Source organism: Nicotiana sylvestris, chromosome 11 (genome assembly GCF_000393655.2).
Source record: "Nicotiana sylvestris chromosome 11, ASM39365v2, whole genome shotgun sequence".
Taxonomy (NCBI): Eukaryota; Viridiplantae; Streptophyta; class Magnoliopsida; order Solanales; family Solanaceae; genus Nicotiana; species Nicotiana sylvestris.
In genome coordinates this window covers 79,843,435-79,867,426 of record NC_091067.1, presented here as the reverse complement: position 1 = coordinate 79,867,426, position 23,992 = coordinate 79,843,435, and positions in this window count along the sequence as shown.

Below are 23,992 nucleotides of genomic sequence, written 5' to 3'. Positions count from 1 at the left end.
CATTTCTCTACCAGTTTTAGTCATTTTGAGAGCTTTTGGACGGGGATTGAAGGGAGTTTCAACTAAGATCGATTGGAGGTAAGTTTTATGAGTTAAATACATGATTTTATTGAAGAATCATCCTAGAAATCTATGAAAACATAGCCAAATTATAAGAAATTAGGGCTTGAGATTAAAATTCTAAATTTGGGATTTGAGGGGTCAAATGGACTCCGATTCTTGTGAATTTGGTATGTATAGACTCGTGGCGAGATAAGGAACATTTTGATGTAAAAATTTTTGGATTTCAAGACGTGGGCCCGGGGCTCGGGTTTTGCAAATTTCGTGATTTTTGATATTTTTCGAGTCTTTTCGATTGGGTTATATTCCCTTAGCCTATTGTGATGTATTCGTTGTGGTTTTGGCCAGATTCGATGCGTGAGGAGGTCGATACGAAAGGAAAGGGCATCGTGGAGTAGTATTTGGCCGGCTAGAGGTGAATAATAGATGTAAATGATGTCCTGAGAGTTTGAAACCCCGAAATTTCACATCGTAACGCTATATTGAGGTGACTTGCACGCCGGATAACGGGCGTGGGGTAGAGCACCGTTGGGGATTGTGACTTGGTTCGTCCCGAGAGATATTTTACTACATTTTTGGTTGAGACGTATACTTTATTATTGTGAATTAGGCTTGTTGCCATACTTGGGGCCTTATGCCGACCTGTAGAACCCTTAGGGGATTTTTGACTGGTTGTCCTCACTTATTTTGTTAAAGAATTTATATCCTCAGTCATGTTTCCAATTGTAGGCTTCTTGCCAATTATTTGAATCCTTCAGGGATTGATATCACTACTTTCGCATTTTTTGCAAATCATTTCACCTCAGTCCAAGGTTTTAAATACTGTTGTGCAAACTCAGCCATCTTTGTAAGATTTGAAAACTTAAATGATATTTTTAAATGATATTTCGGGTTGAGAACTACTGTTTTACAAATGCCCAAGGGGCTTATGATGATTTCTAGACTGAGCATGGATCGGGCTGCGCGCCGCACCAGTGACTTAAACCAGTGGTAACAATGGCACTGTGTGATGTGACTTGAAACATTATGGGTGGCTCGGGCTGTGCGCCGCAACAAGAACTTGAAACAATGGTAACAATGGCACTATATGATGTAAATGGGTTAGGTAACAATGACTGGCCAGGATTTGATTGATGCCACGAGATGGCTTGATATTGTGTTTGGGCTCTAGGAGCCCCTCCGGAGTCTATACACACCCCCAGTGAGCATCGTCGACGATAAATAAAATGAATGGCTCGGGCTGCACGCCGCAATGGGTACTAGAGAGTACCATCATATGCATTGCATTGCACTCATGCATAGAGTGTACCATCATGTGCATTGCATTGCACTCATGCATTTATTCCTTATCTGCATTATTTGCCATAACAATTATGTGCACTTATTTCATTGACTGGTTGCTTCATACTGTTCTGAGCCTGAGGGGCTGATACTGTTCTGAGATACTGAGCCCGAGGGGCAGATTTTTACTTATTTTAATACTGAGCCCGAGGGGCAGATTTCTAATTATTATTTTGATACTGAGCCCGAGGGGCAGATTTCTAATTGTTATTTTAATACTGAGCCCGAGGGGCAGATTTCTACTTGTCATTTTACTGCTAAATTACCTGTTTTACTGGTTTAAAAGAAATTTCACATGATATTTCACTGAATTGTTATTTTAAATGATTTCACTGCTTCTGTATAGAATGTTGTGTGCCTTAACGTGTTTTCTTACCTTCAGTCATTATTTATATTTATTACTCACTAAGTTGGAGTACTCACTTTACTCCCTGCACCTCGTGTGCAGTTGCAGGTATTTATTCACCCGGTAGCTGGTATTAGCTGCGTGAAAGCAGCGTTGTAGAGGTTTTAGCGAGGTGACTGCTAGCGTTCGCAGCACCACTGTCTCTCTATGTTATTCATTATTCTTGTTCAGTGTATTTCTAGACCGTAATGTGGAAATTTCATTCTTATAGATGCTCATGACTTGTGACACCCCGGTTAGGGCTGAGTTGGGTTGGATTTCCGTATTTTATCTATACTTTCCGCTATTGAATATTATTAAACCATGTTTATTCTATAATTGTGTTAATTAATTGTCTTAAAAGGATGAATTAGGTTGAATTGTTGGCCTTGTCTTCATGAGAGGCGCCATAATGACCAGGTTCGGGAATTGGGTCGTGACAAGTTGGTATTAGAGCCTAGGTTAATTGGTCTCGCGAGTCATGAGCCGGTTTAGTAGAGTCTCGCGGATTGGTACGGAGACGTCTGTATTTATCCTCGAGAGGCTGCAGAACCTTTAGGAAAACTTCACATTCTTGAATTCTTATTGTGTGTCCTTGATTCAGCTTGAAAAGTAACTCTTACGATTCCTTCCACATGTTCGTATGCGCGAACAAGCACTCAGTATTCGATTTACCTTGATAGATTGTAATTCCCCGATAAAAGGGCGAGACGTGATCTCAGTGAGTTTGATGTTAGGCCAGTCTGGAGGACTTGAGGCCGGATCTTGCCTATGGCTTGAGCACTGAGGTGCTGATTGTGCGAGCAAGTGTTTTGAACCTTTATGTTCGGTATTGTCCCTATTAGTGGGAATCATGGCTGGATAGCTACGTGAGGAGTATGATAGTACTGCGAGATGTATCTATATGACTTGGAAGTGACGAGGAAGGTCTACTGGATGATAGATGAACTATTGAGTGTATGATTTCCATTGTGATAGGATGTGTAGTCCCAAGTTATGGGTGCGTGAAGAATCTTTTTATGTCTCCTATTTGGAGTGAAGTAAATTTCATGTTACAGTATGAGTTTAGACTCAGGAAGATTAAGTGATTGTGTAATGTGTATGGCAGTGGAAGGTATACAAAAAATATTAACTAAAGGTAAAGCTAGTGGGTAATTGGCTTATGAGGGGAATCTATTTGTCATACTAGTTAGATAAGTCTGGGAGCTGAGATCGCTTCTGTAAATGTATTATGACGAAATCGTTGAGTCAAGGAGACCACCTTGAGGGTCGAAAACATTAAAGAATGAATATGTTCTTACTCGGTTGAATAGCCCAATAATGGAGGATTGAAAGGTATTTTCTATGTGTTATGATTCAAATAGGTGCAACGCATGTCCATGTATCAATTTTGATAATATAATACATGTAATATTGAGATTAATGTTGTTGATATACATTGTGATGCTTTGTCAAGTTGTGGACGTGTTGTTAGGATGGTTTTGGTGATTCTCTGGCAGGTGGATAGGTCCAATTACAAAGGAAACTCTGCCGAAATTTTTGAAAAATTTGGGACTTAGTAAAAAAATTTGTCACCTAAAGAGTGGGCTTAACTGTTGTGTGAGTGAATACAAAAATTGCAGAAGAGTTAAAATTTCCGATGATTCGTGTTTCCACAAGCATATGAAGGAGTGAGTTTAATCTCACCATGGTATTACGGCAGCAATAGAGTATATGTGTTGTGATCTATGGCTTTGAGCCAAGTTGAGGAGCTTGCTATTGGTTAGCGGATTGTACGATTATGTACTATGTTAGTTCCGATTTGATGCATGCTGGTGAATCAGTTCTGGTTGTGGAAATTAGGCCGAGAATGGCACGAGTGAAGGAAAATTTTTGACAAGATGTCATGAGCTCGGATGAGCAGGAGATAGGTTTCGATGTTTACGGTAAGTTGGAATTGTCTTCAGCGTCACCTAAGATCGGTGTTTTGTAAAAAGGGTTTGCGTCCTAGTTAATGACTCTTGATCGCTCTTCAACGTTAGTGCGGTCGATGGTTTGGAGGTACTCTCCAGATATTGTTGTGGTAGGTTGTGGGATTGTGTCCCACGGGAAGATTATATAAGTGTTGCATGTGATCACTTGATTGATTAAAGATGTAAACCAAGTATGAAGTTTGTGATAGAGTCGTTAAATTAAAGATTCATGCCTAGAGGGCACTTGGCATATTGGGTTGTGAACTGGGGAGGATTACCCTGATTGTGATGGTTGTTCTTGTGTGTTATGAGAAAAATGGGAGTTATTATGGACCTTTGAAAGGTTATTAGACTAGTTCAGTGTGATCAGAATCGGCTTGAAGTCGATGGATAGATTTAATGTGAATAATGGCTCTATATCAGGCCAGATGTGTGCATTTTAGTAACGCGGTTCTCATGGAGGAGAAGTTAGGTTGATGTTTCATTGTCAGATATTTCGCGTAGTGATACATTGCGTCGTGTTAGTTGTGAGACGACTTGAGAAACTGCTATGTGTTGAGAATCTGTGTAGGAATGACGTTATATGAGCATCTTGGCTCTTGAAATTCAGATTGTACATCGCAACTCAGTTGTGCTTGAGTTTTGTAGCTTATAACGCTATAGGTCCCTCAGAGATATTATTATGCACTTAGCATGCTTACGACCGATACTCGGTATTTTGTTATAATGAGCAAATTTGGCTCGATGTGCATCTCCTTATGTGAGATCTATGTGTGGATCGGGTGGCACGCCGCCATGGGTATGTTATCTGGATCGGGTTGCACGCCACAACAGTGTGATGTTGAGTATAGTTTTCTATATGCTATTTTGTATGACTTGCTTCCTGTTTTATAAGGAAAGTCTTTATTAGTGTGTGAGATTGGTAATTCCTTCCAGAGTTTGTTTTCCTTTTGTACCGCATTCGAATTGGTAGCTTATTAGCATATTGAGGCATCATATGCGACTTCTGATTATGTCTGGGTGGCTTATTGCCTGAGCAGTTCGTACTGGGTGAGACGAGATCATTGAATTTGAGATTAGTTCAATCTGAGTATATGAAGTAAATTAAGGAGTTAAGACCATGATTTTGCTCAAAATGAGGTGATAGTTCTTGCCAGGAGTATAGGACCAACGAATCGTTGTCTCAACAATGGTCATGAATTTATGCATACCTCATCCGTCATGTCAATATTGTAAGAGTTAGAACAATACCTATGTACATCATGCAGAACATGAGATGTGTAGCGATTTTCTTCTAGGTGATTAGAGAAAAAAAGCTTCAGATGATTAGGGCGAATGATCTTCGGATGATTGGGGAAATAGTATTGCTAATTGAAAGTGACTTGACGAGAGTATATGTCTCATAAAAAGGTAATGTTATTAAACTAATGATATTTCGGTAGTATTGCGGCATGTTCTTGTTGGGTCCGCTGATGGTACTGATGAGCTTGAGGTACGACTCTTTCGTTTGAGTCATTTTTTCATGACTTGAGTATGTTCAAGCCGTTTCTTATTGGTGCGCATATTATGAAAGTTGTGGCTTAGGCCTGTATTGAGGTGTCATATCACCAGATTGGTGTGTTGGATTCGAGGTGATCATTGGGGTCATTGATGAATACGAACGGATTTGATTTCAGCATGTTTGATGGGTAAATATCGAGGTTCGGTTTTTAAAAGAAAAATTGTTACTATAATTTCTAGAGGAGAAATGGCCTCATTAATGGTTGATCTGAGCAATGGTTATGATTTATTGCGTGTTTCAATTATCATTGGCAGTATATGAGAGTGTTGGAATGAGACATTGGCTAATAAGAGATTTCTATCGGTATTTGGTTGTTTTGGGCAGCTGCTGTGAATGGAAGTTATTGCTGCATTTGTTTGAGTTATTGGTATATCATACAATTGCACCTAAGGTTGCAGGCATGGTCTATTACAGCTGGTTCTAACTTATTCTGAATGTAGGTGTGAGGTTCTAATCATGTGTATGATTCCGAAAAGGTGAAATGTGGCTCTATGATTTATGGGCTAGACTAGATTGTGTGATCTTAGTTACAACGCATTATCGGACCCATGTGAGATAGGGTGACGTGGGATCATCCCCGGGTTTATGCTTGATAAGGTCATTCAGCTTTTGGTTGGCTTCTAGGACAACTATGGGTACGCTTGAGGACGAGCGTTTGTTTAAGTTGGGGAGAATGTGACGACCCGACCCGTCGTCTCATGAGTTACTGTCTCATTCGTCCCATTTTCTCCTTCCTCATGTTTCATTATCGGTATTGGGTGTATTAGAATTTATTTGTAGCGATTTTGATAAGAAATGAGACATTTAGTCTCTTTTGAGAAGGTTTAAGTTGGAAAAGTCAACCGGACGTTGACTTATGAGTTAGAGGGCTCGGATGTGAATTTCGACGGTTCGGTTAGTTCTTGGAGGTGATTTGTGACTTAGGAGTAGGACCGGAAGTAAGTTTGGAGGTCCGGTATTGAATTAGGCTTGAATTGTCTAAGTTAGTATTTTGGCGAATTCCGGTTGATAGGTGAGATTTTGATCCGTGTGTTGAAATGAAATTCCGAAAGTTGTTGTAGCTTCATTGTGTCATTTGGGATATGTGTGCAAAATTTCAGGTCATTCGGACATCGTTTGGTCGGGTTTTTGATCGAATGTGTGTTTTAGAAGTTTTAAAAGAACTTAGGCTTGAATTCGATATAATTTGATGATTTTGGCGTTAGTTGAGGTGTTTTGACGATTGGAGCAAGTTTGGATAGTGTTTTAGACATGTTGGTGCTTTTAGTTGAGGTCTCGGGGGCCTCGGGTGTATTTCGAAAGGTTAACGGATCGATTTAGGCACGAAAAAAATAAAGCTGCTGCATTTTTTATAGCACTGTGAACAGTAGTTATGAACAGTGCCCATGAACAGTGCCCATGAATAGTGCCCCGTAATAGTATCCATGAATAGTGTCGTGAACAGTACCCGTAACAGTATCCGTAAATATTGTCGTGAACAGTACCCCATAACATTATCCGTGAATAGTGTCGTGAACAGTACCCCCATAAGAGTATCCGTGAACAGTATCCGTAACAGTATCCGTGAACAGTAACACGGGTGAACAGTAACACGGGGTGAACAGTATTCCGAAAAATTATGGGCAAAATGTTTACATTTCATTCGCGAAAAACACCCCATTTCTCCACCATTTTTAGTGATTTTGAGAGCTTTTGGACGGGGATTGAAGAGAGTTTCAACTAAGATCGATTGGAAGTATGTTTTATGAGTTAAATGCATGATTTTATTGAAGAATCATCCTAGAAATTCATGAAAACATAGCCAAATTATAAGAATTAGGGCTTGAGATTGAAATTCTAAATTTGGGATTTGAGGGGTCAAATGGACTCTGATTCTTGTGAATTTGGTATGTATAGACTCGTGGCGAGATAAGAAACATTTTGATGTAAAATTTTTGGATTTCAAGATGTGGGCCCGGGGCTCGGGTTTTGTAAATTTCGTGATTTTTGATATTTTTCGAGTCTTTTCGATTGGGTTATATTCCCTTAGCCTATTGTGATGTATTCGTTGTGGTTTTGGCCAGATTCGACGTGCGAGTAGGTCGATACGAAAGGAAAGGGCATCGCGGAGTTGTATTTGGTCGACTAGAGGTGAGTAATAGATGTAAATGATGTCCTGAGGGTTTGAAACCCTGGAATTTCACATCGTAACGCTATATTGAGGTGACTTGCACGCCGGATAACGGGCGTGGGGTAGAGCACCGTTGGGGACTGTGACTTGGTCCGTCCCGAGAGATATTTTACTACATTTTTGGTTGAGACGTATACTTTATTATTGTGAATTGGGCTTGTTGCCATGCTTGGGGCCTTGTGCCGACCTGTAGAACCCTTAGGAGATTTTTGACTGGTTTTCCTTACTTATTTTGTTAAAGAATTTATATCCTCAGTCATGTTTCCAATTGTAGGCTTCTTGCCAATTATTTGAATCCTTCAGGGATTGATATCACTGCTTTCGCATTTTTTGCATATCATTTGACCTCAGTCCAAAGTTTTAAATACTGTTTTGCAAACTCAGCCATCTTTCTAAGATTTGAAAACTTAAATGATATTTCGGGCTGAGAACTACTGTTTTACAAATGCCCAAGGAGCTTATGATGATTTCTGGACTGAGCATGGATCGGGCTGCGCGCCGCAGCAGTGACTTAAAACAGTGGCAACAATGGCACAGTGTGATGTGACTTGAAACATAATGGGTGGCTCGGGCTGCGTGTCGCAATAGGAAATTGAAACAATGGTAACAATGGCACTATATGATGTAAATGGGTCAGGTAACAATGACTGACCAGGATTTGATTGATGCCACGAGATGTCTTGATATTGCGCTTGGGCTGTAGGAGCCCCTCCGGAGTCTGTACACACCCCCAGTGAGCGCCGTCGACGATAAATAAAATGGATGGCTCGGGCTGCATGCCGCAGTGGGTACTAGAGAGTACCATCATATGCATTGAATTGTACTCATGCATAGAGTGTACCATCATGTGCATTGCATTGCACTCATACATTTATTCCTTATCTGCATTATCTGCCATAAAAATTATGTGCTCTTATTTCATTGACTGGTTGCTTCATACTGTTCTGAGCCTGTGGGGCTGAAACTGTTATGAGATACTAAGCCCGAGGAGCAGATTTTTACTTATTATTTTGATACTGAGCCCGAGGGCAGATTTCTAATTATTATTTTGATACTGAGCCTGAGGGGCAGATTTCTACTTGTTATTTTAATACTGAGCCCGAGGGGCAGATTTCTACTTGTTATTTTAATACTGAGCCCGAGGGGCATATTTCTACTTGTTGTGTTAATATTGAGCCCGAGGGGCAGATTTCTACTTGTCATTTTACTGCTAAATTACCTGTTTTACTGGTTTAAAAGAAATTTCACATGATATTTCACTGAATTGTTATTTTAAATGATTTCACTGCTTTTGTATAGAATGTTGTGTGCCTTAACGTGTTTTCTTACCTTTAGTCATTATTTATATGTATTACTCACTGAGTTGGAGTATTCACTTTACTCCTCGCACCTCGCGTGCAGTTGCAGGTATTTATTCACCCGGTAGCTGGTATTGGCTGCGTGAAAGTAGCGTTGTAGAGGTTTTAGCGAGGTGACTGCTAGCGTTTGCAGCACCACTGTCTCTCTATGTTATTCATTATTCTTGTTCAGTGTATTTCTAGACCGTAATGTGGAAATTTCATTCTTATAGATGCTCGTGACTTATGACACCCCGGTTAGGGCTGAGTTGGGTTGGATTTCCGTATTTTATCTATATTTTCCGCTATTGGATATTATTAAACCATGTTTATACTATAATTGTGTTAATTAATTGTCTTAAGAGGATGAATTGGGTTGAATGGCTGGCCTTGTCTTCATGAGAGGCGCCATCACGACCAGGTTCGGGAATTGGGTCGTGACAAATTTAGAACGAGGTTCGGACAAGTTGCAAAGTCGGATGAGCGTTTGGTTACTGATATGCTGCCCCCCTCGGCTCGAGTTGTCCGCTCGGGTAAGCCAGGTCTAGAACAACACACCCAGGTTTTAAACCTAGAATAACACAGCCTCATGCCGGATCCCTAGTAGGAACACTTATTTGCATCACATGTTTGGGGACTCAACACAAGGGCTAGGTCCGTCTAGGACAGGTATACCAAAAAAATAAAAGACTATCCTGTTGCATCTTATGTGCTACATGTTGCAATCTTCAAGGGTAAAAAGGGTCATTTGGCGGACCAATGATGGTTGAGGGTAAATGAGAAAAAAGGGTGAAGTGTAAAAAAATAAAGCAAGTAGGGCCCAGTTATGTTTTTGGTTTTCATTTTTTTAAGAAACAGACAAAAAAACATGAAAAATCAAAAAAAAAAAAAAAGATTTTGCACTTTCCCATCATTTTTTTTAAAAAAAGGAAAAAACATTCCAAAAAGAGTTTACATGTTTTATCATTTTTCAAGAAAAAAAAATATCTTTTCTCTAAATTAGTTGTTTATTTTTTATAATTCACGCCTGTATCCAATTTTCCCTAACTACGCATACCTGATTCTCGTATTTCGGGGCTTGATATGTAGGCAACCCACATAGGGTCTGGTCTTCCTAGTGAATCTTAAGTTCTTGACTTTGTGGGGTCTTAGCCAAATTTTGCACTTCTAGCCACCTTTTGACCACATAAGCCATTTTGCAAAAATAGCCCCAATCATGTCTTGTATATATCCAACAGGAAGCATTATTATCTCACATAGTGTTCTAGGTCTTTAACTTTATTTGATTTTAATTTTCTCACACATGTGCGGGTCTACTTACCGGAGTTTGAGCATGACAGACGCCCCAGGATCATCCAGTCAGAATCGCTTATTCATGAGTTTGCTTAGGGAGATTTTTTTCTTTCGAGTTTGTTTTTCTTTTTTTATGTTTTCTTTTAACTTCTACTTTTGTACAGTAATGTTGAATCTTTTGTTATTGTATTTCCTATTTTGTATTTGAAAAAATGTGTTATAAATCAAAAATCCAAAAAAGAGATTTTGCGTTTTTATATTTCTGTTAGAAGTTATCTTTAGAATACTAATTCTAGAAAAAAAAAATCTTTTGAGGTGGTTTTCCTTAGGAAATTAATATCTATAACTCAAAATAAAAATTGCTTTTATGTTTCCTTTCAGAATTTTTCTTTAAGATATTAATTTCAAAAATAAAAAAAATTTCTTTTGAGGTTCTTCTTTGGAAAATATATAAAAAAAACAAAAAAAAATATATTTTTTATTTTCACTAGAGGTTTAAGATTTTGCACATAGAAGAAAAAAAAACATACTTTATCTTTTGTTTATCTTTAAAGTTGCTCCCTTAGGTAATCAAAAAACTGAAATCTAAAAATATTTTTTTTTATCTTTTTCATTGCTTGTTTCGAAATCTTTCTTTAATGTATCAAGTAAAAATTCAAAATATTTTTCTTTGGTTTATTCTTTAGATTTTCTTCCTAAAAAAAGAAAGAAGAATCAAAAAATATTGTTCTCTTCTAGGAGTTTTTCCTTAATAATTTCTCATAGAATATCAGTTTCAAAAAAATAAAGAAAAAAGAAAAAATATATGCTCATTTAAGATTGAGTTTAGAATAGGTTTTAGAACATTATGTCTAGAAAATTCAAAAAAAAAATGATTTGCTTCTTTTATTTCTCTTTTCTCATCAGAATAGTCATTAAGGTAAGTAAAAAAGAAAAAAAAAGAGAACGTTAGTTTGTTTATTTTATTCCCGATCTTCCCGAACTATGCAAAGATCTGATTCATGCAGCGTCATAATACGTAGGCAACCTACATAGGGTTCGATCGAATCATTTTTTTATTTATAAAAAGAATAATAAAAAAGAGAAAAAAAGAGAAAAAAAGAAAAAAAAAGAAGAAAAAAAAGGAGATGAAATTATGGGATGTGAGAAATAAAAGGAAAGAAAATAGTGATAATTAGAAAAAAAAACAAAAAAAGGAAGGAAAATGAGCAAGCCAAGAAGTGATAGAAAAGAAAGAAAAGAGAAGATGGAAATGAACAAATTTGGGATGATGCCAAGTGACCTTGTGACCCTCGAAGTCATTCTAGAACTGTTAATTGTTGCTAGGTGCATGACACGCAATGTGATATTATTACCTGATAAATGCCCTAACGCTGACACGTTGGCTTTGTTTTGCTCCGCCTTGTTATACTTATTATTAATCACAGGAAGGTGGTTAGTTTGTGGCATTTGGGCAAGTCATCCATACACGCTAGGCCAAATAGCAAGACATCCATGACTAGTAAGGAATTGGACATAGGTGTTGTTGATCTGTCAAGGGGGATTGTGGAAACGGAATTTGAGTTGAAAGAAGAGGCCTGAAGGTTGAAACACAAAATAATAGAGATGTACCTGGCTGGGATTAGTGAACATCCTCTACCCTCATTCCCCACTAACTACATTGAAAATATTGCTTCCGTCCCACTACCGTCACAATCCCAGATTCCCACTGCTGCTGATTTGTCCCCACAACATGTCACAGGCTTTATCCCTTGCCACAACTACCCTGGCACCTTGTCCCAGCCTTTCCATGATCCACCAGCCAATACAGCTTCATATCGCGCGTCATTAACTACTCTCGTTTTTGCAGCTCCTCCACATGCCACCATCTCTCTATCTTCTAGTGGAACCTTATTAAAAGTTCCTGATGCCCAATACAATGCTACAGAACCAACCTTCAAGACCTCAGATCCATACTGTTGCACTCCTTATTTTGGGCCTCTCGTTGAAATTGAAAAACCCGTTAAGATTATGGAGCAAGATGAGGTATTTAGAAAACGTGTGCTGTTTGCAAAAAGGTCCTCGAACGGTATCGAGGCAACTCGGAAAAAGCCAAAGTTAGTGGTACCAGGGATCCCAAGCAAGCCTGTTGTAGTTGTAAAAGGGTCTCCCATTACCCCTGTTGTTATTAAACTAGTGACTCAGTTGCCAACGGTTGAGACAAAGGATGTCTCGTGGAACTACAAACGAGTAATAATGACACACAAGGGAAACAAAGTGAAGGAAGAATTTGTTGAGATCGGAGGACCGACTCATTTCGGGGGATGTTTTACCTCCGAATAATTGAGGAAGGCCAAGCTCTCCAAGGATAGCCAAATGCCAGTGAAGAAACTGGTTACCGAGCAAGAGGCCGAAGAGTTCTTGAAAAAGATGAAAGTGCAAGACTATTCCATTGTTGAATAATTAAGGAAAACTCCAGCTAATATTTCTTTGTTATCTTTGTTGATACATTCGGATGAACACCACAGGGCCATAATGAAGATTCTGAACGAGTCACATATTCCTGATAAGATCACAGTGAATCAATTAGAAAAGATTGCTAGCAGGATCTTCGAAGCAAATAGGACAACTTTTGCAGACGATAAGCTTCCTATAGAGGGTACGGAACACAATCAAGCTCTTTATATCACGGTGAAATGCAAAAATTATTTTGTCACAAGGGTGTTGGTTGATAATGGCTCCAGTGCAAATATTTGCTCTCTGTCCACTTTGCAAAAGTTGAAGATCGGCACTGAAAGAATCCACATGAATAGTGTATGTGTTCGAGGTTTTGATGGGGAAGGAAAAGATTCTTCTAGAGATATAATGCTTGAATTGGTGATAGGTCCAGTTGGTTTCAGTGTGAAATTTGAAGTGCTAGACGTGGGTGCCTCCTATAGTTTTTTATTGGGTAGGCCTTGGATACAGGTGGCTAAGACAGTGCCATCTTCTCTACATCAAATTATAAAATTTGAGCGGCACACACAAGAAATAACTATGCATGGTAAGGAGGATTTACCTCTTTGTGAAGATTCATCTGTTCCATATGTTGAGGTTGGAGATGATAAAGGACCTTTAGTTTATCAAACTTTCGAAACAATGTCCGTCGAAAAGATTCCTGAAGGAAAATGCATTCCAAAGCCGAGGCTATCACCTTCAATTTTCATGGTAGCTAACGCGATGTTAAAGTATGGTTTTATCCTGGTTAAGGGTCTGGGCGCATTTTTAAAAGGTATCATACATCCAATATCTCTACATGAAAATCTGGGTACATTTTGTCTGGGGTTCAAGCCTTCAGGGGATGATATAAAGAAGGCTAAAAAGTTTAAAAAGAAAGCATGGTCGCTTCCTAAGCCTATCCCATGCCTCTCCAGGTCTTTCGTCAAGTCAGGTGTAGTAAAGCATTTGTTTTCAGCAGTTCCAAAGCCTGTGGTTGACTTTAATGAAGAGTCGATCAAAATGCCCCAAAATCTATTTGATGAGATCGATATGGTTGAAATTAGGGAAGGTTCTAGTGATGAAGAGGTGCATTTTGTTGGGCTGAATGTGAAGCTTAGCAATTGGGAAGCCGCTCCTCTCCCCACCCGGGAGGATTTTTGGTAGTCTGCTTTGTTTTTATTTCTGTTATCTGGATTATTCAAAGAGTTGTAACCCATATTTCACTTCTGCTTGTTCTGATGGTCAAACCCTTTATTGTTATTCCTAATATATGTTTCAATTTGTTTTCCTTTATACAGTTCTTGTTATGCTAGTTCTAATGACATGCCATGCATGCGGAGTTTTTAGCAAGATCTTGAAAGCCAATCTAATCATGGAATAATGAAATATAGTTTTGAATATGATAAAAGATGCGTTTGAGGAAATAAATAAAGATTCACGCATTTTGAGATAACCTAAAGCTTGAATTGAGTGAAACTGAGGCAGTTAGTTTGGGAAATCAAGAGGTTGATAAGAGCATACAGCAGACAAATGTCTCCCAAATAGTTTGAGGTGGATCAGTCAGTGTTAAAATGCATTCTTCCACGTCAAGCTGAGCCTAAAGGAAAGTTTTCCCCAAACCGGTAGGGTCCGTTCATTGTAACGGGAGTGTTGCCCCAATGGTGATTTCTATTTAACAGATATAGAAGGCAAATGTATATAAATAACTGTCAATTCTGATGCAGTCAAGAGATATTGTTATGATTTCTTTGGTTCGTCTTCAAATTTTGTTGTTTGTATTTGGCATGTTTCGAATATCGGAATGACGAAGGCACTTTATTCTGCTATCTAAATACTTTTATCATTTGTTACCCCTTTTGAGCCTTATTTGTTTCCTTTCGTACCCCTCTTTCGGAATCAAAAGTAAAGTTTAGGAATATAAATCAAAGAAAAAGAAAAAAAAGGAAAAGAAAAATGAAAAAAAGAAGAAGAAGGTAAAGCAAAAGAAAGAAAAAAGAGAGAAAAACAAAGCAAAAGAAAAAGTAACAAAAACAAAGCAACTCTTATGTCATGAACTACATTCGACCTGATTCCTTTTAAGGATACGTAGGCAGCCTCACAGTTCGGTCCCATCAAAATAAAAATTCAAAAGTCCCCAGGCCAAGAAACTGGGGAAGAAGTTGTGGTTTCGTAAAAGATCTGATTCCAAAAGTTGTAATTCTGAACCCATTCAAGTTGTTTTGAGCCTTTATGATATCCTTTCTTTCTAACCTTATCCAAAGCCTACATTACGGTCCAAAGAAAGACCATCCGATCAGTCTTTGAGAATGCCAAGTCAAGCGAGATAGAGGTATGGTTCACATCAGGGGCAACACTCCGTTCAATATAAGGAAAGTAAATAAATGAGAGAGTTTTCTTTGGTGAAAACCCTCACGGGCACCGTAAGGCGATGGAAAGATGAGAATAATTAAAATGAAAGAGTCTTATTAGTGAAAACCCTCACGGGCATCGTAAGGTGACAGTGAGTTGAGAGATGAACAAATGAGAGAGGTTTGTTGGTGAAAACCCTTCAGGGCGCCGCAAGCCGAACAAGGTTGGTGACTTTGCAAAGAGATTGGATTATGGAAACCCTGAGGGCATAAAGTATGAAAACTTAAAGGTGATTGGTTGAACGGGCTAGGATGATTTACGAAATGCATGTCATGATCATTGGCGCCAGCTGCCTCACTCAGATAAGTCTCTTTTCCTTTTCTTCCTCAAACAGTCATCCTGTTTCGAATTTTCTTCTTTGTTCCTAACTCTTGAAGTCATTGCATTTAATTTTCTTTTGGGTCTATTTATCTAAGGCTTTTCCCATGTTAGCCTTGTTAAGCAAGTAAGAAAGGATTTCAAAGCTTATTACCAACTTCCAAATTGCACAAAGCAAAGTGTGGCCAAAGCATACCAGAAATAACATGATGCAAAATGGAAAATAATGTCTTGGTGGAAGTTCAAGTGGTCGAGTGGTTTCGTGAATTTTGGGGAAAATACAGAGGTTCAAATTAGAAGGACAGAAATGTAAAATAGCAGGTTGAGTGTAGGGTACTCGGGTCTTTCAAGATCCAGTGGTTGAGGCTCAATTAGAAGGTCAAATAATTGTTTGCCTATCCAAGGCAGCTAATCAGAACAAAGCATGGCAGTGGAAAGGCCACCTTCAGCAAAAATGCCGCAAACTAACCACCACATTTTCAAACTGATAAGATTTTCTTTGATTGGAATAGGGGCAGAAAATTTCATTTGTTCTGGAGGAACCCTCCGTAAGGAAAGCATGTGCCAGACAGGTTCGGCCGTAAATTTTCAGGACACTCCTGGATAATGGGACCTAGTTAAATTTCAAGACCGTCAAAGATAACACGATTTGGCATAAGTTCTACATTTAAGAAATATAATTCAGCTTTAAAGGTTTTCACTCTTAAGATGAGATTTAATTTGAAATTTTCAGGGCCCTCCCGGATAATAGGATTTAGCTTTTAAATTTTTAGAGCTCTTTTGGGTAACGTGATTCGATTAACGCTCACAGATGTGCCCAGATACTAAACTAAGGCAGAAAAGTTTCTTTTGTTTTGTCTGTTTTGTTGTAATGTCAGGCGCCCACCTGGAGAACAAGGGAATACACTTCAAATTTCAGCAATGAGGTGCCCGCCTAGAGAAAAAGGGAATAAAGTTCAAGTTTCGGCAATAAGGCGCCACCTGGAGAACAAGGGAATACAGTTCAAGTTTTGGAATTCAGGCGCCCACCTAGAGAATAAGGGAATACAGTTCAAGTTTTTGGCGATCAGGCGCCCACCTGGAAAACAAGGGAATATAGTTCAAGTTTTGGCAATTAGGTGCCCACCTGGAGAACAAGGGAATACAGTTCAAGTTTGGCAATCACGCGCCCAGCTGGATAACAAGGGAATACAATTCAAGTTTTGGCAATCAGGCGCCCACCTGGAGAACAAGGGAATACAGTTCAAGTTTTGACAATCAAGTGCCCACCTGGAGAACAAGGGAATACAGTTCAAGTTTAGGCAATCAGGAGCCCACCTGGAAAACAAGAAAATATAGTTCAAGTTTTTGGAAATCAGGCGCCCACCTGGAGAACAAGGGAATACAGTTCAAGTTTTAGGCAATTAGGCGCCCACCTAGAGAGAAGGGAATACCGTTCAAGTTTTTGGCAATCAGGCGCCCACCTGGAGAACAAGGGAATACGATTCAAGTTTTTGGCAATCAGGCGCCCACCTGGAGAACAAGGGAATACATTTCAAGTTTCGGCAATCAGGCGCCCACCTGGAGAATAAGAGTATACAATTCAAGTTTTGACAATCAGGCGCCCACCTGGAGAAGAACACGGGAATACAGTTCAAGTTTTGGCAATGAGGCACCCACTTGGAGAACAAGAGAATACAGTTCAATTTTTGGCAATCAGGTGCCCACCTGGAGAACAAGGGAATACAGTTCATGTTTTGGCAATCAGGCGCCCACCTGGAGAACAAGGAAATAGAGTTAAAGTTTTGGCAATCAGGCGCCCACCTGGAGAATAAGGGAATACAGTTCAAGTTTGGCAATCAGGCGCCCACCTGGAGAACAAGGGAATACAGTTCATGTTTTGGCAATCAGGCGCCCACCTGGAGAACAAGGGAATATAGTTCAAGTTTTGTCAACCAGGCGTCCACCTGGAGAACAAGGGAATACAGTTCAAGTTTTTGGCAATTAGGCTCCCACCTGGAGACAAGGGAATAAAGTTCAAGTTTTTAGCAATTAGGCGCCCACCTGGAGAACAAAGGAATACAATTCAAGTTTTTGGCAATCTGGCGCCCACTTGGAGAATAAGGAAATATAGTTAATGTTTTGGCAATCAGTCGCCCACATGGAAAACAAGGGAATATAGTTCAAGTTTTGGCAATCAGGCGCCCAGCTGGAGAACAATGGAATACAATTGAGTTTTTGACCATGAGGCATCCACCTGTAGAACAAGGGAATACAATTCAAGTTTTGGCAATCAGGCGCCCACCTGGAGAACAAGGGAATACAGTTCATGTTTCGGCTATTAGGTGCCCACTTGGAGAAGAAGGGAATACAGTTCAAGTTTCGGTAATCAGGTACCCACCTGGAGATAAGGGAATACTGTTCAAGTTTTTGGCATTCAGGCGCCCACCTGGAGAACAAGGGAATACAATTCAAGTTTTTGGCAATTAGACGCCCACCTGGAGAACAAGGGAATATAGTTAAAGTTTTGGCAATCAGTCGCCCACCTGGAGAACAAGGGAATACAATTCAAGTTTCGGCAATCAGGCGCCCACCTGGAGAACAAGGGAATACAGTTCAAGTAACGGCAATTAGGTGCCCACCTAGAGAATAAGGGAACACAATTCAAGCTTTTTCAATCAGGCGCCCACCTGGAAAAGAATAAGGGAATACAGTTCAAGTTTTGGTAATCAGGCGCCCACATGGAGAACAAAGGAATACAATTCAAGTTTTGTCAATCAGGTGCCTACCTATAGAACAAAGGAATGCAATTCTAGTTTTGGCAATCCGGTGCCCACCTGGAGAACAAGGAAATACAGTTAAAGTTTTGGCAATCAGGTGCCCACCTGGAGAACAAGGGAATACAATTCAAGTTTTGCAATCATGCGCCCACCTGGAGAACAAGGGAATGCAGTTCATGTTTTGGCAATCAAGCGACCACCTGGAGAACAAGGGAATACAATTCAATTTTCGGAAACCAGGCGCCCACCTGGAGAACAAGGGAATACAGTTCAAGTTTTGGCAACCAGGCGCCCACCTGGAGAAAAAGGGAATATAGTTCAAGTTTTTTGCAATCAGGCGCCTACCTGGAGACAAGGGAATATCGTTCAAGTTTTTGGCAATTAGGCGCTCACTTGGAGAACAAGGGAATACAATTCAAGTTTTTGGCAATCAGGCACCCATCTGGAGAACAAGGAAATATAGTTAAATTTTTTTGCAATCAGTCGCCCACCTGGAAAACAAGGGAATATAGTTCATGTTTTGGCAATCAGGCGTCCACCTGGAGAATAAGGGAATACAGTTGAATTTTTGGCAATGAGGCACTGACCTGGAGAACAAGGGAATACAATTTAAGTTTTGGCAATCAGGCGCCCACCTAGAGAACAAGGGAATAAAGTTGAAGTTTTTGGCAATCAGGCGCCCACCTGGTGAATAAGGGAATACAATTAAAGTTTTGGCAATCCGGCGCCCACCTGGAAAATAAGGGTACACAATTCAAGTTTTGACAATCAGGCGCCCACCTGGAGAAGAACAATGGAATATAGTTCAAATTTTGGCAATCACGCACCCACATGGAGGACAAGAGAATACTGTTCAATTTTTGGCAATCAGGTGCCCACCTGGAGAACAAAGGAATACAGTTTAAGTTTTGGTAATCAGGCGCCCACCTGGAGAACAAGGGAATACAGTTAAAGTTTTGGCAATCTGGCGCCCACCTGGAGAACAAGGTAGTACAGTTAAACTTTTGGCAATCAGGCGCCCACCCGGAGAACAAGGGTATACAGTTCAAGTTTTGACAATCAGGCGCCCACCTGGAGAAGAACAAGGGAATAGAGTTCAAGTTTTGGCAATGAGGCACCCACTTGGAGAACAAGAGAATACAGTTCAATTTTTGGCAATCAGGTGCCCACCTGGAGAACAAGGGAATACAGTTCATGTTTTGGCAATCAGGCGCCCACCTGGAGAACAAGGAAATAGAGTTAAAGTTTTGGCAATCAGACGCCCACCTGGAGAATAAGGGAATACAGTTCAAGTTTGGCAATCAGGCGCCCACATGGAGAACAAGGGAATACAGTTCATGTTTTGGCAATCAGGCGCCCACCTGGAGAACAAGGGAATATAGTTCAAGTTTTTGCAACCAGGCGTCCACCTGGAGAACAAGGGAATACAATACAAGTTTTTGGCAATTAGGCTCCCACCTGGAGACAAGGGAATACAGTTCAAGTTTTTAGCAATTAGGCGCCCACCTGGAGAACAAAGGAATACAATTCAAGTTTTTGGCAATCTGGCGCCCACTTGGAGAATAAGTAAATATAGTTAATGTTTTGGCAATCAGTCGCCCACCTGGAAAACAAGGGAATATAGTTCAAGTTTTGGCAATCAGGCGCCAAGCTGGAGAACAATGGAATACAATTGAGTTTTTGAGCATGAGGCATCCACCTGTAGAACAATGGAATACAGTTCAAGTTTTGGCAATCAGGCGCCCACCTGGAGAACAAGGGAATACAGTTCATGTTTCGGCAATTAGGCGCCCACTTGGAGAAGAAGGGAATACAGTTCAAGTTTCGGTAATCAGGTACCCACCTGGAGACAAGGGAATACTGTTCAAGTTTTTGGCATTCAGGCGCCCACCTGGAGAACAAGGGAATACAATTCAAGTTTTTGGCAATTAGACGCCCAACTGGAGAACAAGGGAATATAGTTAATGTTTTGGCAATCAGTCTCCCACCTAGAGAACAAGGGAATACAGTTCAAGTTTCGGCAATCAGGCGCCCACCTGGAGAACAAGGGAATACAGTTCAAGTATCGGCAATTAGGTGCCCACCTAGAGAATAAGGGAACACAATTCAAGTTTTGTCAATCAGGCGCCCACCTGGAGAAGAATAAGGGAATACAGTTCAAGTTTTGGTAATCAGGCGCCCACATGGAGAACAAAGGAATACAATTCAAGTTTTGTCAATCAGGTGCCTACCTATAGAACAAAGGAATGCAATTCTAGTTTTGGCAATCCGGTGCCCACCTGGAGAACAAGGAAATACAGATAAAGTTTTGGCAATCAGGTGCCCACCTGGAGAAGAATAAGGGAAGACAGTTCAAGTTTTGGTAATCAGGCGCCCACATGGAGAACAAAGGAATACAATTCAAGTTTTGTCAATCAGGTGCCTACCTATAGAACAAAGGAATGCAATTCTAGTTTTGGCAATCCGGTGCCCACCTGGAGAACAAGGAAATACAGTTAAAGTTTTGGCAATCAGGAGCCCACCTGGAGAACAAGGGAATATAGTTAAAGTTTTGGCAATCAGGCGCCCACCCGGAGAACAAGGGTATACAGTTCAAGTTTTGACAATCAGGAGCCCACCTAGAGAAGAACAAGGGAATAGAGTTCAAGTTTTGGCAATGAGGCACCCACTTGGAGAACAAGAGAATACAGTTCAATTTTTGGCAATCAGGTGCCCACCTGGAGAACAAGGGAATACAGTTCATGTTTTGGCAATCAGGCACCCACCTGGAGAACAAGGAAATAGAGTTAAAGTTTTGGCAATCAGGCGCCCACCTAGAGAATAAGGGAATACAGTTCAAGTTTGGCAATCAGGCGCCCACATGGAGAACAAGGGAATACAGTTCATGTTTTGGCAATCAGGCGCCCACCTGGAGAACAAGGGAATACAATTCAAGTATCGGCAATTAGGTGCCCACCTAGAGAATAAGGGAACACAATTCAAGTTTTGTCAATCAGGCGCTCACCTGGAGAAGAAAAAGGGAATACAGTTCAAGTTTTGGTAATCAGGCGCCCACATGGAGAACAAAGGAATACAATTCAAGTTTTGTCAATCAGGTGCCTACCTATAGAACAAAGGAATGCAATTCTAGTTTTGGCAATCCGGTGCCCACCTGGAGAACAAGGAAATACAGATAAAGTTTTGGCAATTAGGTGCCCACCTGGAGAAGAATAAGGGAATACAGTTCAAGTTTTGGTAATCAGGCGCCCACATGGAGAACAAAGGAATACAATTCAAGTTTTGTCAATCAGGTGCCTACCTATAGAACAAAGGAATGCAATTCTAGTTTTGGCAATCCGGTGCCCACCTGGAGAACAAGGAAATACAGTTAAAGTTTTGGCAATCAGGAGCCCACCTGGAGAACAAGGGAATATAGTTAAAGTTTTGGCAATCTGGCGCCCACCTGGAGAACAAGGTAGTACAGTTAAACTTTTGGCAATCAGGCGCCCACACGGAGAACAAGGGTATACAGTTCAAGTTTTGACAATCAAGCGCCCACCTGGAGAAGAACAAGGGAATAGAGTTCAAGTTTTGGCAATGAGGCACCCACTTGGAGAACAAGAGAATACAGTTCAATTTTTGGCAATCAGGTGCCCACCTGGAGAACAAGGGAATACAGTTCATGTTTTGGCAATCAGGCACCCACCTGGAGAACAAGGAAATAGAGTTAAAGTTTTGGCAATCAGGCGCCCACCTAGAGAATAAGGGAATACAGTTCAAGTTTGGCAATCAGGCGCCCACATGGAGAACAAGGGAATACAGTTCATGTTTTGGCAATCAGGCGCCCACCTGGAGAACAAGGGAATACAATTCAAGTATCGGCAATTAGGTGCCCACCTAGAGAATAAGGGAACACAATTCAAGTTTTGTCAATCAGGCGCCCACCTGGAGAAGAAAAAGGGAATACAGTTCAAGTTTTGGTAATCAGGCGCCCACATGGAGAACAAAGGAATACAATTCAAGTTTTGTCAATCAGGTGCCTACCTATAGAACAAAGGAATGCAATTCTAGTTTTGGCAATCCGGTGCCCACCTGGAGAACAAGGAAATACAGATAAAGTTTTGGCAATCAGGTGCCCACCTGGAGAAGAATAAGGGAATACAGTTCAAGTTTTGGTAATCAGGCGCCCACATGGAGAACAAAGGAATACAATTCAAGTTTTGTCAATCAGGTGCCTACCTATAGAACAAAGGAATGCAATTCTAGTTTTGGCAATCCGGTGCCCACCTGGAGAACAAGGAAATACAGTTAAAGTTTTGGCAATCAGGAGCCCACCTGGAGAACAAGGGAATATAGTTAAAGTTTTGGCAATCTGGCGCCCACCTGGAGAACAAGGTAGTACAGTTAAACTTTTGGCAATCAGGCGCCCACACGGAGAACAAGGGTATACAGTTCAAGTTTTGACAATCAAGCGCCCACCTGGAGAAGAACAAGGGAATAGAGTTCAAGTTTTGGCAATGAGGCACCCACTTGGAGAACAAGAGAATACAGTTCAATTTTTGGCAATCAGGTGCCCACCTGGAGAACAAGGGAATACAGTTCATGTTTTGGCAATCAGGCGCCCACCTGGAGAACAAGGAAATAGAGTTAAAGTTTTGGCAATCAGGCGCCCACCTAGAGAATAAGGGAATACAGTTCAAGTATGGCAATCAGGCGCCCACATGGAGAACAAGGGAATACAGTTCATGTTTTGGCAATCAGGCGCCCACCTAGAGAACAAGGGAATATAGTTCAAGTTTTGGAAACCAGGCGTCCACCTGGAGAACAAGGGAATACAGTTCAAGTTTTTGGCAATTAGTCTCCCACCTGGAGAAAAGGGAATACAGTTCAAGTTTTTAGCAATTAGGCGCCCACCTGGAGAACTAAGGAATACAATTCAAGTTTTTGGCAATCTGGCGCCCACTTGGAGAATAAGGAAATATAGTTAATGTTTTGGCAATCAGTCGCCCACCTGGAAAACAAGGGAATATAGTTCAAGTTTTGGCAATCAGGCGCCCAGCTGGAGAACAATGGAATACAATTGAGTTTTTGAGCATGAGGCATCCACCTATAGAACAATGGAATACAGTTCAAGTTTTGGCAATCAGGCGCCCACCTGGAGAACAAGGGAATACAGTTCATGTTTCGGCAATTAGGCGCCCACTTGGAGAAGAAGGGAATACAGTTCAAGTTTCGGTAATTAGGCACCCACCTGGAGACAAGGGAATACTGTTCAAGTTTTTGGCATTCAGGTGCCCACCTGGAGAACAAGGGAATACAATTCAAGTTTTTGGCAATTAGACGCCCAACTGGAGAACAAGGGAATATAGTTAATGTTTTGGCAATCAGTCTCCCACCTAGAGAACAAGGGAATACAGTTCAAGTGTCGGCAATCTGGCGCCCACCTGGAGAACAAGGGAATACAGTTCAAGTATCGGCAATTAGGTGCCCACCTAGAGAATAAGGGAACACAATTCAAGTTTTGTCAATCAGGCGCCCACCTGGAGAAGAATAAGGGAATACAGTTCAAGTTTTGGTAATCAGGCGCCCACATGGAGAACAAAGGAATACAATTCAAGTTTTGTCAATCAGGTGCCTACCTATAGAACAAAGGAATGCAATTCTAGTTTTGGCAATCCGGTGCCCACCTGGAGAACAAGGAAATACAGATAAAGTTTTGGCAATCAGGTGCCCACCTGGAGAAGAATAAGGGAATACAGTTCAAGTTTTGGTAATCAGGCGCCCACATGGAGAACAAAGGAATACAATTCAAGTTTTGTCAATCAGGTGCCTACCTATAGAACAAAGGAATGCAATTCTAGTTTTGGCAATCCGGTGCCCACCTGGAGAACAAGGAAATACAGTTAAAGTTTTGGCAATCAGGCGCCCACCTAGAGAACAAGGGAATATAGTTCAAGTTTTTGGCAATTAG